Genomic DNA, 14764 nt, shown 5'->3' on the forward strand with positions numbered 1-14764 from the left:
ATCTATGGATTGCTTGCTGAATCTTAACAGGTAGTCTCAGAGGGGCCCAGACTGGGGCTAAAACAGGCTGCAGCTGAACCCCTCTCAGGACTGTGTCACTAGACATCTACTATACAAAGCCACACTAATAAGACCAGGAGACTTAGGAGCTTTGTTTAGTACATAGAAACAGACACAGAAAGGCAGCCAAAATAGGGAGACAAAGAAGCAGAAACCATATGGAAGAAGAAGACATAGATCAAGGAAAAATGGAGTCAAGCAATCCAAGAAATGCAGAATTCCAAACACTGGTTATAAAGATGCTTTACATCAATGAACTTAGAGGAAGTGTAGATGAACTCAGTGAGAACTTTAACAAAGAGATAAAAGACGTAAAAATATAACTGGAAATTATAAAAGGGAACCAGTCAGAAATGAAGAATACATTATCTAAGATGAAGAGTATATTACAGGGAATCGACAGAGTAGATGAAGAAGAGGATTGAACCGCTAATATAGAGGATGGGAAAGACAAGGACAACCAATCAGAACAGCAAGAAAAAAGAAACTAAGAATATAATAATAATTTAAGGAGCCTATGAGACAAAATTAAATGTTAAAACATTTATATCATTGGGGTACCTGAAGGAGAAGAGAGAGAACAAGAAGTCAAAAACCTGTTTGAAGAAATAATGATGGCAAACTTCCCTAACCCAGTGAAAGAAATAGACATATAAACCTGGGAAGCTCAGAGAGTCTCAAAAGAGATATGCCCAAAGAGGCCCACACCAAGACACATCATAATTAAAATGCCAAAGCTTAAATACAAAGAGAGAATCTTAAAAGCAGCAAGAGAAAAGCAGTGAGCACCCATAGGACTGGCAGTTGATTTCTCAAAAGAAACTTTGCAAGACAGAAGGGCTTGAAACAAAATATTCAATGTGATAAAATCCCAGGATCTACAACCAAGAATACTTTATCCAGCAAAACTATCATTTAAAGTCAAAGGACAGATAAAGAGCTTCCCAGACAAAAATAAACTAAAGGAATTTATCAACACCAAGCCAGTATTACAGGTGGTGTTGGAAGGACTTCTTTAAGAAGAAAAAACATGTACCAAAAATATGAATAAAGAATGGTAATAACTACATTCCTAATCAACAAGTACCTCAGATGAAAAAGAATTAAGTGCTCCGACCAAAAGATAGGGTGGCTGAATGGATAAAAAAATAAGACCCTCACATGTGCTGTCTACAAGAGCCTCACTCCAAAGTAAAAGACTCACACAGACTAAAAGGAAGGGAATGTAAAAAGATATTGTCTTAATGGACCTAGAGGGTATTTGCACTGAATGAGGTAAATCAGATAAAGACAAATATCACATAATTCCACATATGGAATCTAAAGAACAAAATAAACAACAACAACAAAAACAGAAACAAACTCATAGGTACAGAGAATATTTTGAGGGCTACTAAATGGGTGGGTGGTTGGGGGAGATGGTAAAAAAGGGCAAAGAGATTAAGTACAAATGGATAGTTACAAAATAGTCATGGAGATATAAAGTATAGCACAAGGAAAATAGTCAACAATGTAATAAATATGTAAGGGGGAAAAGGGATACTAGATTTTGTGGGGTGATCACTTTGTGAGTTATATAGATCTCTAATCACTGAAACAAATATATCTGTACAACTGAAACGAATATATTATTGTATGCCAACTATAATTGAAAAAACCTCGTTGAATTGTACAATGTAAACATGAGCAACTAATTATCTATTATATTTCAATAAAGCTTGGGGGAAAAAATAAAGGTAACAAAAAATAGACATGTAGTTGAACCATTGTAGGCAACAGATCTGGAGACGGAGATGTTTCTCCTTCAAGATCTATGACCCGTTTTTTTCTGGCAGCAATTCTTGGATTCAGCTCTAACATTTAACTTGTGATTGCACAAGTAGTCTGTGGTATATCTGATATCGTGGGCATTTATGTTGATAAAGAGTACAGGAGAAACCTTTTGTCTCTGTTCCCTTGAAAGCCTAGTTACAAGGAGTAAACAAAGAACAAATAATTTTGTTTACATGTCATTGGTGAGAACAGTTCATATCTGTCTTTTTTCTATCTTGATGAGCCTATTGCAACGAGTGACAAAAAATGGTGAAGGAGATATTGAGCCAAGAAAACACACACATATTTGAAGTAGAGAAGAAGAAAATACTAAATCTAATTGAGTCAGGAGGAGGAAAAAAAGAAATCTCTGGTATATTTAAATTAGGGTCTGGAAAGTACCCCTTTAATCCAAATCAGCCACAGATTTGTTGTAAGTATGCCTCATGTAAATATGAATTTGCTTTCTTTGAATAGATCATAAAGGTATAGATAGGATGGCTAATGACTAAGGAATGTGGGTCAGGAACATAAGTCTAAGGGAAAAAGAAGGTGGTGGGGAAAAGCAACTTTATTGCTTGTGGTGCACATTAGAATTAGATTGAACAGACAATGAAAGACTACTTTAAGACAAGATATTCCTAAAACTTGGCAAAACAAATGCAAAAAGAAGGCCAGATCAAGACTTGTGGGAACACAGAACAATACAATGTTCTTTTCATAACAGTTAATTGTTTAAAGGAAAGGTGTCTAGCATGTAAGGGAAAGGTGAAGCACTGCCACTAGGGAGAGCTATCATTTCTCCAGACTGAAAAACTTGGCTACAGGGGAAGCCTCAATATTCTTTTATTTAGCACAAACAAACAATCTCTGCAGTAATTGATTCATCCTCCATAGAGTACATTTTAGTGGCTAGCTACACATTCTAGTGTAGGTGTCATTGCTCACTTTGATTTTTCCAAGTATTCTTCCCAATCTCATTACTCTCCAAATCAGGTGTTCTATTGATTTTAGTCCATCTTATTATATCTCCAGGGATGTTTTAGTGTCCCTTATGGATTAAGGGCAATTGCCTCCTTATCTCATTTTAAACCTCTTTTTGAAGTACTGAAGCAATCCAAAATTGTACTGTAGAGGAATATACAGCTCCAATGACAAATACACTGCTGTTCCTGTTATTTGAAGTGAGGGAGACTCCAGTGAAAGAGATGAGGCAGCACGGCATGTGGGAGTAAATCGCATTGCTAGTTAGTCCTGCATGGTCTTCTTACATTCCTACACAGAAGAAATCGCGTACAGATGCCAGTGCTCACTTCAGGAAGGGAGAAGAGGTCCCAGAGATACCACAGAGCCAAAGAAATGTATAAAAAGGATGAGTCAGTTTGGAGATTCCTAGGACAAGTTCTCAGCAGTTAGAAGGTGTGTTAATGAACTTAGGGACAATTTTAGCATCAGATGGCCACCTCCTTTTTCCCACTGGTTGCTTTTTTGTTTCTTTGCCCAGCCCAAAGTGACTGTAGCTGGGGCTTGTAACAGCAGCACTGCTACCAATCAAGTCTGGGTCCTCTCTGTGGCTGAACCCTGAGGGTGTTTCTGTGTAAGGGGCCTACAAGTAGATAATCTCAAAAGCATAGTATATAATGGAAAGGAGCTTTCAAAATGATTTATTCATTCCATAAGGATAAAAACCCTGTGGGAGAGTAAGAATACTGAAATGTGTTCATGCATCAAAATTTTAGTCATGAAGCCAATATTCCTACTAGAGGAAAAAAAATAAAATAGAGGGAAAATACAATTTGAGGGTGTAAAGGAAACACCATTTGCATAAGAAAGAAATTATGACGAAAGCCGTGCATACTTACAAATATATTTAAATCTTTATAAGCAAATCTGTGCCTGGAAACAGAATCTGTTTTTAAAAATTAAAGTATGCAAGGTAGGCTAAGCCTCTATAATTACATTTTGTGTGTAAAGAAATTGTGTAGGTAAAAAAATAATGACTGTCTTTTTGTTAGACTTTCAGTCCTGTCCTTTCATTTCTTTTTCTTTCCTTTCATTTTAATCAAGATAGATCCAAGGAGCCAAGAATGGAAGAGTTGACTTCTTAAAAAACTGATGATTGCATGAACTATTTGAATAAACAAGAGAATTATGACTTTTCTTTGAGACAGAAGCCTTCTCATACCCAAAAGAATCCATCCACCTTCTTGAGTCTGTGGAATCCAACTGTGTTCTTTTCTGATGTTAGAGCACGCCAAGCAGTTATGACTTATTTACAAAAGATTATTGCAATGCCAAAGAAACTAATTGTCATTTTTTTTTGTTAAAAGAAATAAATGAATCTTGATGTCTTTTAGAGCTCAGCCTTATTAAGTTCTAGGCTAGCCTTGTTAGATTATTAGGGCACTGACATTTCACTGGACTCTGGCCAAAGCACAAGGTATCACATTCACATTGAGTATCTCTGACTCCTGTTGGCTTTATCTTTAGAGAAGCTGCCTTTTTAAACTCTAATTTGAAAAGGACTCTCAGAGGAGAATTTCCGTTGTCTAGCTCTTGTCTCTTGAGTTAATTTGCCAAGAGACTAACTGTGTATACTGTGGGTCTGCATGGAGTCAGAATCCAGAAGTGAGCCAGGAGATCTCATTACAAATGGATCACGCAAGGAATACTGGGCAAGCTTTGATCTCACATGGCCTGGTATTTACTCTCTGTAGGGAAAAACAGCTCAACTCAGATGAAGATGTGTTGAATGTCACATGGTACCATCTTTTGTTCTTTTGAATCATGTTAGAATATAGCCCTTGTTTAGTTACTATTGGTGAAAATGAACTTGTATAAAAGTCAAATGTGGTGCTTCTCAATATCTATAAAAAGAACTTATTTCTTCTAGTAGAAGCAATAGTAGAAGAAATTCCCTTTCAGCAGGGACTGAAAATGGAGCATAAACATTTCTTTTTATTTGTAGGAATATACCAAGAACTTAAGGCAGATGATTTGTTTTAGGTAATCGTTCTCATTCTCATCCTCTTCATCATCATACCTAACATGTGCTAAGCACTTACTATGCCAGCACATGTACTGAGTAGGTGCTCTGTATGTGTCATCATATCTAATCATCACAAGAACCCCATGATATTACAATGAGAAGTTGCTGCAGTAGCTAGGGCTTTAGGTGAAATGCTTTATATTTGTTTTTGCCCTCTCACTCCAGACACAGCTGGATTAGCCCCTCATAGACTATGGGCCTCAGTGCAGCTTATCAGCAACATTAGATTAGTTTTGCTTCCGGGTCCTGTGGTTGTATGTGACCTGATCCAGGTGTGTTTACCATGGCATCTCTCATATTGGGCTCATGGAAGAATGACTACAAACCTAAATTAAAAACTCTGGAACACAAACAGGTTTAGTTTATAAGTTAATCAGTGACTTAGTCCTATTAAGGTGAGGATTAAAGGTGACTTGGGTCATGTTTCACTTTTCCTTCTGTTCTTCGACACCTATCATTTCAAAACAATAGAAAATGTCATGAGTACCTAAAAAGTCTTCACATTGCTCTTCAAATGTGACTATACATTGGTACTCTCTAGGGATGATAAGAGAAAATCTCTTTTCATCCACAGCTCAACTTAAGTTCAAACTAAGACATATCCCAAACTCAAGGAGACATCATTGCCTTAATATTAGACCTCTCCACAGAGTTTCTCATATAAAATACAGAGAAAACTTCAAACATTATCATCAAATAAAAATCCTTTATAGACTTCTCTGGTAAAACCAGTCCTGGAGCCATGTGGCTAAATTCTCTGACCCATTTTTCTACAGCCACACAAATAAGAGTCAGATCCTTACTTGTACAAGATAGAGGCTCAAAAATTGCTTTTTCTCATTAGAGATGACTCCAGATTTTATCTATTCTTTGCATATCTATGTACTGCTTTTCCCTATGTTCTACTACCCTTAGTGACAAGTGTGGGTAAAGTGGAAATTATCAAGGTTTTTAACAATGAATCATTACCCGATCATGTTTCTAAGTCATCATCAGGTCCTTCCATTTTCCTTATGGATTCTGAATGCTCAAGTTATTTCCTCTGTGACTTTTGCTGCTTTCTTTGTTGTGGTAACCACCATACCTGAGAAAAATGTTCAAAGCACGTTGCTAGAAATCTCATCTCTATTTTAAATGATGTTAAAATGAAACTCTTCTTTCTTTAGTTTTGAACAAACCATTAATATGATAGCTATTATATAATAAAAAAGATTGTCACATATCTACTCATATAAGAATTTGTAAAGGAAATGATTAAGAACCAGCTCAATGACTCATTTCCCTTGACCAGAATAAAGTGTGCAGAGTAGACAGAATGTGGGGTTAGGAAAAAAAGCTTCCAAAAAACTTCTCTAGAGAGAGCTGTGGCTTTGCTGTTGTTATTGCTTTGAAACAGTAGTGGATCATGTACCTGGAAACTTGAGAGGATAATGTTGGTCTTTCTACTATCTTCACCTCATGTTTAGTGAGGGGGCTTCCGTGGGATCACTCAGACATCTTGAAATATGCTCCTTGTTATTGGGAGACTCAGAAGACTTGAGAAAGCTAAAACCACTGTAGAAGAAGGAAAGTGTTGTCTGCATTAAGTTTATCCTGGATTCTAGAATTTATGGGGACAAGGGATGCATGAATGTTTATTTTGGATGAGGTTATAAGTCATGTAGAAAAAAGAGCTGACATGTGGTCATATTGGATTGTGTCCACAAGAGCCATCTCAAGGGACAGAGGGTTCCCAAAAGCAAGAAATTAGCAATACTTGATTCTAAGAAGTTGCAAGGGATCCCAAGAACAAATGAAATTTCCAACTCAGGTGGAGTTAAAAAGGGAGGAGGATATCAACCTGAGATAGAAGAAAGCCAAAAAATGTGAGGTATGAGTTACAACTCAGGCTAATTATTGTTAGACAGAATCTATATTAAGATGACACAGACTTATTAGAGTATCAGTTCCAAAAATGAAAGCACCATGATTGTTTCACTCAATATATATATATATTTTTCATTTGGCATATCACCTTGTATAGAGTATTTGCTAATAAATAATTAAATGAATGGATGATGCCACTTGAGAGTACACTGGCTTCCTTTCTTAAAACTTGTTTTAGGTCCCTTGGCAGAGGGGATTGCTAAATTAAGATAGTCTACTGTTGAGCTCTAATATAATATTAGAGCAAACAACATGTCTACATGCTCTTGGTAGAAATATGTGCTATATAAGAAGAGACTGGTCTTTCTAGTCCTCACAGTACAAGTGTATGGAATGGAGGTTCATATTAAGAAACCATAAGGCCATAAGGCAAGCCCTGAGTCATGAGAGGGCAATTGGACACTACTTTCCTACATTGCTAAAGTCTCCATCTAACCAACTCGATGGTTTTTACCTCTCCAGAGATGAGATCAAAATGTGCTTATAGAGACTCTGCAACTGCATTTAAGTACCTCAGCAAATCTCCTCAGATTCTACCTGCTCCTTTGCCCCAACCCTCTTGCTCCATTACAGAGTTCTCAGATTCTACCCTACTTCCTTATAGCTGCTGTCTGCTATTTTGTTCATCCTAGGTGAAGTTAGAAATAATCTGTTTGGTTAGCATTTTAAAGCCCACTGGCATGCTGTCTTTCTGATTTTCCTTGGTTTCATGTACCATTATCTGTGGACAAAGCCTGCTTTATTTCCCATACATAGCGAAATTCTCTTTGGAGTCCTTGCTTCCCTAAGAAGGCACTTCATATCTGTTGAGGATGTGCCAGGAACTGTGTTCCATGGTTTACATAATAATGAAAGTAACTACTAATAATAACATCTGAGAATTATTTTATAGTGTTATAATCAAGATGCCAGTTGCTGTGCTACAAGCTGTCCTTGAAAGAGGTAAGCAGGGACTAAGTTATGAAGGACAATGCCACATCATTTAAATTTGATCCTGTGTGAGGTGGGGCTTTATGGAAGGATTTTAAAATGGGAATTCATGTGAGCAATGTTCTTGAGGACTTCAGGACAGTATTATGAAAACCAAGCATTGTATAATACTATTTAGATTTTTGATTAAAAAAAGGCATGTGTACCTTTACACAAAATGATTCCAGACTCATACCTTTTTAATTTTTCATTCTGCTTCTTCTAGTTTTATTTTCTGTCTCATTACTTGCTATCAGCTTCTCAACTATTGCTTACTTATCTCATCATAGTTGTGTCTCTGGCAGAATCTCAGATCTCTTTTTGATTGATTTGTAGCTGGAAAAGCAAATAGAATGATTTATATTGCAATTCTACACACATTTTGAATTATTAATAAAATGATTATTAGTAGCTTTTAAGTATTGCCACTGTTCCACTCATTGAGTACTCTGGCTTTATGATATTTCTTTTTAGTTACTTAAAGATTTTCCTACCCATACTTTGCAATCTGATTTTTATGGACAATAAAACACCAATTTCCAAATAAGTAGACATAATAGAAAATGTTTGGGACTACAACGAGCACTAAACATATTCAGGTGGCAAGGTGGCACGATAATATATGTGTGTGTGTGTGTGTGTGTGTGTGTGTATTAGGCACACATGTGGACAGGAAATTCAAAGAAGAAAGAACTACAGATATAGGATCTAATGTCCAGTTGCCTTTAGATATTTGTCATTTCATTTCCAAGTGCTCTTATTGACTCAAGACTTTAGCTCCACACCAGGGGTTTGATGACTACATATCCTTTCACTGCATAGCTCAGAGTTCACCAACTCAAAATAATGAAATTGAAGGAGGAACCCTGATGTGCAAACAGCATATCTTCTGCAGACAGTGCAAAGTCCCACGTGTACAAATCCCCAGTCTCTTCCACAAAGGACTGGTTCAGATCAAACCTTCTTCGATAGGCATCCTGCTCCTTTCCCAGGACAATCTTGGGGTGAGCTCCCACAGAGTAACTCTGTCTCAAGTCCTTTCTCACCAGGGGCTTCCCATTAACCCCGAATTTGGCAATGCCAGATGTGCACCAGGGAGGGGAATTCTTCCATAACTTTGAAGGTAATTATAGTTCCTTTACTGTAGAGAGTACGCTTTCCACAGTTTCTTTAAAAATTAGTAGCTCATTATCATTGTACTGGACACTGTAGGAAAAGAGGCTATAGGCAGAGAGAGGTCATTTTAGGCTCAAAAACACAAGATAAAGTTCTGCAGGAGTTTCTTCAGCTTTGTGATCAAGTTCACATGGTCACTAGAAGATTCTCTAGGGAACACAAACACCTTTCCACTAAGGTTGTGGGATAAAGAAATATAATGACCTTCACCATAAATGCAGGAGAAAAACACCACATTCAATCTTTTTTTCTCATTTTATGCTCCTTGATCATCCCCTGACCACCTTACCTATCTGACCAAAGGTTTCTGTGAGAATGGTGAAGACAGAGACTCATAGGAGCATCTCCTTTATGTTCTTGACCTGGGCTGTTATAGCAGCAGTAGTCACTAGGATGAAAGGACAAACAACATAGTGGTTTTTCACCCAGCTTTTGAGGTTCACAGTCTTAGAACTCAGACTATTCTGAGTTTTTATGCGCCTCTGGGTGAGGATGGGAGATGGAGAGTACTGATAACGTGTGAATGATTTTCCAGGCCTGTCCCCTGGTGCCAACAATCAGAGCTACGGGTGGGAAAAGAGGGGCGGGCTCTGGGTTAGGAAATCAATGGAGTTATTTATTAGATACAGGGGACTGCCAGAGCCCTAATCCCATATGACCCAGATTCTGGTGGTGGAAAGACAGTGGTTATGGAGCTACAGTGCAGTGGATGAGATGAGAAGCCAAGTTAGTCGCATCAGGAGGGATTCAGACCAAACTCCACGGGCCCCTCTGTCCGATGACCTTATGCTCGGTTTTGAGCTCCTGAGTCATGTAGGCAGTGTCTCTGGGCTCAAGCTTCTTGTGGGCCATGGGTGAAAGGCTTTTTCTTCCTTTTATAGTTTTGTAAAGTAGTCTTCTGCTTGTAGAACATTCTGAGATTCTGCTTTCTGCTGAAGACCCTGAAAATTTGCTTCGCTTTTGATAAATTCAATATTGAGTGATATGTTCATGCCATTGCTAAGAGGAAAGAGAGAATTGAGAGTACAGTATGTACTTTGTGTCTCCTATAGTATTTTCAGCTACTAATACTAAGCTCTTTTTTTTTTTTTTTGAGTATCATGGTGTTTCCTTATGCTAGATTTTCCCATACATTTCTCATTATGACTAATTTTTCCTGGTAACTTGTTTACTCTCTGCAGTTTTCCTCTCTTCTTCTTTGAGTCCCTGGACATTGAGAGTATATTTATATTAATCTTTGGTGGTGATGCAGTCAATATATTACACTCACATTTATTAATTAATTCCCAGGCATTGCACTAGGTGTTGTGGATTTAGTAGTGGTTTTCCCTGGCATAACCCCAGGGACTTCCATCTACATTCCCTCTGCTGTTACTTAAAATATCACATTTATTAGCCACCACTCATACCTGCTCTTCCTCTATGATATCTAACTAAAACTCTCTTTTCTAGCCACATTATTTTCCATCTTCCTCATACCAAAATTTTATGGAAACATTTTCATCCTGTTATCTAGTCTCTTGTTCATTTCCTTTTCTTTCAGCTCACTTCAAACCTCTAATCAGCTTTTTCAATGACACAATAACTACTTTCAAGAATTCACTTTCTCTACAATTGTTAAAATTACCCTTCGAATCCTCTGCTCTAGGCAGTTCCCATTCTCTAACTTTTTTTCTAAGCTGAATCCCAGGTTGTAGAGCCTTATCTGGCATGTTGCACAGTAGAAGTTAGTGTTGGAGTGGGATTATATACCTTACCGTCTCCTGAATTAAATACCAATCCTTTATCTTGGAAGCCAATGCCATTCAGTCTGGCTCCAGCCTGGCTCTCACCTCTTAGTCAGACAGTATCCTCTAGTTAAATGCCTCAGTCATGCCTTGTACATGCCTGGCTTTCTTATTTCTATTTATTATCTTCATTCTGTCTTGAATTTCTTTCTTATCAGTCTCTGTTACATAAAATTCTAACATTCTTCAAAATCAATCTCAAAAGTTATGTGTTTCAGAAAGGATTTTCTGATGTCTCAATTGGACATTATTTTCAACTCTTTTTAACTCCTCATAGGTTAAGAGCAAAGAATTTGGAGGAAAGTTTACTAATGGTTGACTACTGTGAAAGTCAGTAAATCTCCTTGAACCTGATTTCTTTTTCTGCAAAACAAAGATAAAACTATTCACCTCATAGTATTTTTGTTAGTGTAAACAAGATACCATAATGTGCATGAGATGCATGGAAAAGTGTCTGAATAGTTTTTGTTATTATTATCATTTTGAGACCTTTTATGGATATTACCATTGTGTGTCTCATATTATAGATATCAGTGTATTTAACTTTTATAAAGTTGGGCATTAGGTTTTATTCATTTTTCAGTCACCCATTTTACTTAACAATTAATTCTGCCCATGAGAAAAGCCTAGTATATATTTGTGGAACTAAAGGATACAAGCTGGGTGGGGACTTTTTACATAAAATAATTTAGTAGCAATAGGAAGTAGAATCCAATTGAGTAATACAAGTAGATCATGCTGGAAGTAGAAGCTGTGAAGTAACTTTTATTGGAAACCCAGGGACTATGCAATTCCCTTTCCCAGATGCTAATAAGTGCCATAAAACTTAGAGAACACAAGGTTTACCAGCTGCTTCTAGTTTTTATCATAAATTAATATATTATCATTCTATCTACCAAAACTGGTTTGGAGATTTATATGGATGAGAATCTTCTCTATTGTAAGATGAAGTCATGCCCATTTTTCTGGGTGATGAGGAGTTTCTATTGCTATCAGAGTCAAGTGCTAGAGTTTATAGGGGGACACAAAAATGGCATGCTCAGACAAGCCTGGCTGGAAAGCAGGTTTTGTAGTAGAATGGGAAAAGGGGGAAAGGGGTGGAAATTGATTTCGTTCTTTAGTTTCTTTCTCTGGAATGTGCTTATTAGGCCTTAGAAGAGATTAGCCCAAGCTTTAGGAGTCATCTAAATGGGAAATGAGGGTTCTTTTTGTTTCAGAAAGAAAAGCTCTGATGTCAAATATAGGAAAATGAATCCTGGGTCTTCAGAACTGGGTGAAGTTCTCAAAGTGAACCAAATTCCTTTGGTTGCTGAGAGGCTCTTGCTTGCCTTCCTGCCAGTGAAATTTCAGGTGAGAGATGATTCTTGTCTAGGTGGCTCTGGAAGGGGTAAGGTTAGTGGAGGAAAGATGACAGTGTGTTGGATAGAATCAGGGCCACCAGTATGCCTCAAAGAGAGCTGTCTTCATTATATCAGTTGGCATGCAGTAAAATTTGCCTTTAGAGAGGATGGGAGAAAAGGGCATTGGTGATGCCAGAAAGAGGACATGGCATAAAATTGGAACTGGAAAAAGGCAGAGGTGTGAGATCTAATTGGAGATTACCTGAAAGGTTAAATAATATTTGGAACATACTTTCTAAGGTCTAACAAAAAAGGACAAAGATGAGATTTAAAAAAATAAAAATGTATAGAATATAAAGTCAAATTTTATTCCAAATTTCTGATTGTGTATGATTTGGAAGAAAATGGTGCTACTGATGCAGATAAGACAGTTGAGAAGTTCATTTGGAAGAGGTGGAGAGTGGGTGATATATTTAGTTCCTAAAATTTGAAATGATAGTATGACCTACACAGAGAAAAGGCCATTGGAAAAATTGAAATATGTGAGTGCCATCTAGGATTAGAAATATGTTTCAGAGAAATCAACATATCAGTGATGATGAAACAAATAAATTATCTCCTTTAGTGGCAAAGAGAAGAGGGAAAAAGTCAGGGAATGTAGCACTGACTTGTGGGAGCACTTTCATTCCTGGGATTGGAGGCAAGGAGAGTCAGGGAGGGAGACAAATAATGTTTGGCAGAGATAAGGATAGTATGTGTAGTGTTATGGAAACCAAGTTATTATAAGTTTCCAGGAAACAGCATCCAGTGGTATTAAATGCATCAGAAAATCTAAGTATAAGGATGCTGGATCGAGCAATAAAAACTTCATTGGTGACCTTTGAAAGACCAATTTTCTTAAAGCGAGCATGGCAGAAGCCAGGGTGCCAGGGGTAATGTAGAGAGAAAAAGGAAGGGAGTCTGTTTCTAAGGTTTAATAATTCTGACAAAGAACAAAAGGAAAGAAGCAAGATTCTGTATAAGGGAATTAATATGCAATGTGTATTGCCCATAAAGATTACAGGTGGTTTCTTCTTGACAGAGAGGCTTTTGTATCTCTGCTTCTCACCACATAGCATTTCACCCAATGACAAAAATCAGTGTCCACTTGATATTACGAGTGACGTTTCTATCAAAGTAGCTGTTTCAGACTCTAAATGCCAGGCTCCAAACTGCTGGCAGACTTCTACCTCTCCTTCCCAATTCTGGCCTAGTCACAAACTGGCCTATCCCTTTCCAGGTCCTGCTAATACATAGGAGTTTTTCTTTGATCTAAGTCCTCTGTTCCTAATTTTAAGGTTCATTTATAAAAGAAAATATCTAGTAAGTTTGCCATCTTCTACTTTTGGATTAAGTCTGACATCTAGACCATGCTATCTCAATGAAATCTTACTTCTGAATTCAGAATCAACTGAAAATCCTCTCTAGAATGTCACAATATTTATTTCTTAGTCTTTATCCTTCTCTACATCCCTAAATTATCACTCATTGATTTTTGAACTACTCATCTTCATAATATTTATAAAATTTATCTTTATTGCTGAAGTGGATTATTTTTTGTATAAAATTTGCCATTTTTTGGAGCCCACTGGCCATAACCATCTCCTTGCTGTTCATAGTACTTTTGTGAAAACAGCATGTGGGGGAGAAACTGTGAAAAGGAGAAAAAATATAATGTCAGGGATTCAAGATACAGTGTAACTCTGTGTCTTGAGTATGTTGAAGAGAAAAATTCTTTTTTCTATTCGTGGGGATATATTTCTCAGTCTACAGTGACAGAGAATACATGCATTGAAGAAGCAGGGGAAATTTTCTCACTTGTATAGTTGAAAGAAGTCTTAGCTGAAGGTGTCTTATTTCACTCTTGTCATCTTGTCTTACCCTACGCCATGTTCCTGCCCATGAGCTAGAGTCCATGTCAGAAGAAGAGAATTTTTCCATGTTGATCTATTGAATTTATATCCTTAGAACTGAAGAATGCAGAGAAAGAACTTCATGGAAGTTGACAGAGTTCACCTTGCTGGGCATGTCTAGCTTTATGAGTGCTGTCATCATATTTTAACTTTATCAGGGAATGACATTATCATGGCTGTCACTACATTGGCCATGTATTTTTGCCTGAGCATGTTGACTAGTTCAGAGACTGTATACACTGGTCATAATTCCATCATATCTCTATTCTCATATCACAGAACTGAAGAATCTTCTTGTTCTTTGTCATTTTGACCACCGACAACTATTGCATGGTCATCTGAAAATGCCTGAGATATACAGTCTTTATGAACAAGAGGATGTGTACCCAGTTGATGTGCGAGGCTTTTAGTATTGACCTGAGCATAGCCATGTTCTATTTGTACTGTGACACTGGTGGCCCGTTTCTTCTAAGATATCCTTCCTGTAATGAAACTCTCCTTCATTGACACTAATATATATGAAGATTTTTTATTCTCCACACATATGTTCAGGTGTCCATAGGCTTGGCTTACATTTCCTACATCAACATTCTCATCACCATCATGCTTAGAATTGCCTCATCTGGAGGCTTTGCCACCTGTGCCTCCTGTGGTCTTTGTCTAGTATAGTTATGTCTCTATTACCTACCTCAA

General features: G+C 37.3%; 1 pseudogene; it reads right to left on the reverse strand.

Moving 5' to 3' along the window:
* Positions 1-8589: 8589 nt before the first annotated feature.
* Positions 8590-9844, reverse strand: LOC105300752 (annotated as a pseudogene).
* Positions 9845-14764: the final 4920 nt, after the last annotated feature.

This window comes from Pteropus vampyrus, unplaced genomic scaffold, assembly GCF_000151845.1.
Source record: "Pteropus vampyrus isolate Shadow unplaced genomic scaffold, Pvam_2.0 Scaffold217, whole genome shotgun sequence".
In the NCBI taxonomy this organism is placed as follows: Eukaryota; Metazoa; Chordata; class Mammalia; order Chiroptera; family Pteropodidae; genus Pteropus; species Pteropus vampyrus.